This window comes from Triticum aestivum, chromosome 5A (genome assembly GCF_018294505.1).
Source record: "Triticum aestivum cultivar Chinese Spring chromosome 5A, IWGSC CS RefSeq v2.1, whole genome shotgun sequence".
Classification (NCBI taxonomy): domain Eukaryota; kingdom Viridiplantae; phylum Streptophyta; class Magnoliopsida; order Poales; family Poaceae; genus Triticum; species Triticum aestivum.
The window spans coordinates 588,148,093-588,152,458 of record NC_057806.1 but is presented as its reverse complement, the minus strand read 5'-3'; positions in this window follow the sequence as shown (position 1 = coordinate 588,152,458).

The following is a 4,366-nucleotide window of genomic DNA, read 5'->3' as shown; positions in this document are numbered from 1 at the left end:
CTTTACTCTGTTCTCTCACTCCCAGTCTCGCGAGGAGAAAATGGGGATAGCTAGAGGAAGAATGGATGGTGTGGATCGCCAAAGGATCGTCTCACCGAACGTTTTCGTTTTTCTCACGTGACCACTAGGGCTGCTTTAGGATCCGTGTTTTTCAACGAAAGATTAAAAGGTACTCCATCCTTTCCTGTTTATAGGACTTAATTCAAATTTTTTTGTTTTTCTTATTTTATAAGGCTCATTTTTATTGCTCCCTGTCACATGTTCATATTTTGAGGTGCATTAAACTGTTGAATGCAAAGATTAAGAAAAAACTTACCAATACATGTAAAAGTTCTTGTCATCTACTCCCTCAATTCCTAAATATTCCCTCTGTCCCTAGGAGTAGTGTCAAAAACGCTCTTATATTATGACGGAGGGAGTATAAGTTATTTTAAAGATTTCAATATAGACTACGTACTGAGCAAAATGGGCTGTTTGGTTTGTGACTAACTATGCCAAAGGTTGCCACACCTAAGGTTAGGCAAGTTTGACTAACTTAGGTGAGTGTTTGGTTCAAGCCATACCTTAGGCAAGCCACAATTGAGCCCCACATGGCATACACACAAAAAGTGTGGCAAGATTCTCTTAGTCTTGCCAACTTATGGCTCTCATTTTAATGAATTAAGCTTAGGCAAGGTTGGCAAAAATGTGTGGCTAAGTGTGGCAATGCTAGGCCTAGAACCAAACAGCCCCTGAGAGCCACAAGTTGGCAAGCCTAAGGGAATCTGCCACACTTTGTGAGTGTATGTCATGCGGGGCCCTAGTGTGGCAAAAAGTATATTGCCTAAGGTAAGCCTTGAACCAAACACCATCCTAAATTGGTCAAAGTTGCCTAACCTTAGGTGTGGCAAGATGTGGCAACCATAGTCACAAACCAAACAGCCCCTAAATCTACACTCTAAAATACATCTATATTCATCTGTATGTAGTCCATATCAAAATGTCTAAAAAGACTTATATTTAGAAACGTAGGAAGTATTGTTCACGCATGAATGCATTGCAATTAATGCGCTGGTAAACATTTTTTTTTTTTGAGAAAAACAGGCATATTAATTGAGAATTTGTGCAAATCACAAAAGAAAAAATCACCACTCACCACCTATATATCTTGGTTGATAAGATATTTAAATTAATCCCTATAAACCAAAAGGATGGAGTACTTACTCCATCCGTTGGAGAGTGTACATCTAGTTTCAAATTTTGTCCACAAAAGAGTGTATTTCTATCTTTCCAATGCACTTTAAAATGAGAAAAAACACTTCTCTCTTATCACACGATAATCAAGACCAATAACAATCTACACATGGTCTTTTTAATGTCTACATGCACTTAGCTCATTGGTGGTTGGGTAATTAAAGAGAAGAAAGATGATGGCTTGCACCTTTTCAATGCATTTTTACTCAACTCCATAATTTGTCCTAAAAAAATTAGATGTACATTCTTCACCGGATGGAGAGAGTAGTTCGCTGGGAACATAAAAAAATCAGATGTTTCCAAGATAGCGTTTCGGAAAAAGGAAAGAAAAGAGAAACAGAAGTCGAGAACAGCCTGCGGTAGTGGCAGAGTCGGCCACTTGGGTTTCTTTGCACCGTTTGCACGGATGGGCAGCCGGGGTCCACCCGTGCGTGTCCCGTGCCATGCCCACACGCACCTCGTGCCCTAGCACGTTCCTCGATCCTTCACCATAAACAAAGGGAACGTTGCTGTGGCATGTAGCGGCACCCCATTGGTGCGCGGGCGCGGGTCCACGGCAATGCCGATGGACCTGCCGGTCCATGAGAATATGAGATCAAAGCACACCATAGACCATACTAGTACTCCGGAGCCTTGATTGGATGCATACACCAAGCCTTGATTGCAACTGCTCGTACTACTCATTCATCGAGGCGTTGGGAGGTGGTGGCCTCCGTGTTGACATTTTCACCCTGGGTGCGGACACAAAGGTATCGAAGTTTGTAGCAAAGTGTAGTGTAGACGTCGGCAAGGGAATTTTCCTGGCACGTAAAAAAGCGAGAATCGATCGGCACCACTGGCATCGCGTTCGAAGAAAGAGATCCCCCGCCTTTCCTTTCCCTCCTTTCGTCCGGTGGCTTTCCCGCTCCCCGCCATTCCTATCCGAAAGGCCGGTGGACGGACTACCCGGATCTTTCGGCCGAGCATCTCGCTTGATCCAGAAAAAAGAGGGTTTTGTTACGGCGAACGCGGCAACGGCGACGGACGGGAGCATGGGGAGGGAAAGAATCCGCCGGCACGGCGCACATGCCAAGGCAAGGCAGGGGAGCACTGGCTGGGGCCTGGGCCGGCGGCTGGCCAGCCGCCGTCCTATCCTGCTCGTCCTCGGTGGTTGCAAAGGCGGCCACACCAACCGAGAGCCAGCACTACATTCCAAGGCCCAGCGATCGGTCGCCTTTGTCCGGACTCCGGAGAGCGGGCACGGCACGGCTCGGTTGCTCGTCGGCCTCTCCCCCACGCCATGTACGCTGCTGCTGCTGCTGCTCCAGTGCTGCCGTTCGTTGCTGGCATTGGCCGGCCAGCCGGGCTGGCTGATGGCGCACCCTCACCGGCCTCGCTGGCGACGCACGCCATCCCGATCATGGTGACCTAACCCTGTCCCTCGCCGCACAGTGCCGCGATTGCCGCGCCCTGTTACGTTACTTACGCCCATCTGTGACCCATCCGGTCCGTCCGTGCATGGCTCCATGCGCCATTTGCCTTCGCTGGTCTTGTGAATTCACTCACCCGGTCGCTGTCGCCTCCGGAAATCAACCCGTCTCGATCGGGATCGCCGCGCGCGAGCCAGGCACTGCACGAGAGCCGCAAAACGTGCACCGGCTGCCACTTCCTGCCCGCCCGGCCGGTGTGTCGGTGGTCGTCGTTGTACTCGCTCCTGCCGCTAATACTGCGTACAGTAGAGTGTAGTACCTTTTGACTGAGTAAAGAATCCAGTTTGTTAGCGTGAGATGCTGTGTGTGCACTGACACATGGTGGATGGAGACTTGTGCGCCGCCTGCCGAAAGTCCTCCGTACGAGCGTCCATTCGAATGACATTGGAAGCAAAGCAAGCAGTATGGTGTACTCGACATGGGTACCTACACGCAAGCTTGCTTGCTGATCCCGTAAAAGTCGTTTGTCTTGATTCTAGCAATTTGTTGTATATATAGTTCAAAAAAGGAGACAATTTGTTGCACGTAGTGGGGTAGTTGGAGACTTGTTTAGGGCTGTTTGATCCCGCGACTCCCTTGTAATAGGGTGCGTGTGAATGAAGAACTAAAAGAGGCGAGTTGCGTAGCCAACTGTAATAGGTAACTCAAAATGCGCATGCACATAATTGCACCCACACACGACGAAGGACAGAAATAAGAACTACTCCCTTCATTCTAAATTATTTGTCGCAGAAACGGATGTATCTAGAACTAAAAAATGTCTAGATACATCCATTTCTACGACAAGTAATTCCAAGTTCTATATACATCCATTTCTATAACAAGTAATTTCGAACGGAGAGAGTATCTCAAATAAAATAGTAAGGTGTGTGCGGGCTAGCGGTGCCATATATTGACTAGGCTATCATGCATGGGGTCGTTAGAGCGTGACAAAAGTATAAACCAGCTTCCACCGTTCAACGGGCGGCTGATGAAATTTCGGGCTTGGAAAGTGCTGGCCCTACTACAGTGCTGCTATGCAGGAGTAGCTGAAAAAATGGTCATAGGTCCGGGCCAACGATTAACCCTATACTGACGCAGGAAAGCGAAGCAGGTGCGTACGAGGCCACCGCCTTCCACTCAAGGAAAGCACGGCGCTCAAAAGGGATTCGATTCGACTTGGAGTAGTGAATTAACAGTAGGTGCTAGAGCTGATCCTAATCCTAGTCACGGGCTGGTTGCCATTCGGGTTCATCAGCTGCTGCCGGTGCATGGAATTGAATGGGACATGATGACAGTGGAGAATTTTCTGATTCTTAAAGTGGCGGTGGTTGCAGGACGCAGTTGTAAGTAGCCGTCCGTCTCCTTCTGGGATTTGGAGTAGGTGCAGCTAGCCCGCCCGATCGGTTAACAACTACGGCGTCCAATCCTGCACCGGTAGGCCGACGTGAGCACGGCGCACGCGCGCGCTGCCGCTGCCCACGGAGAAAGTCGATAGATAAACAAACAGTAGAGGTATAGTCGCGTACATCATCCAATCTAAGAGGCCAAAGCATTTGGGTCGTTGCACCGAAGAAATTTCCTGGCTCCATGGCTTACTTCTCTCTGTGTGCGTGCGCGCGCAGGCGATCGACAATGCAGCGATCAAGTGATCCGGCTGGTCTGGTAGCCGCCTTGCGTGGCGC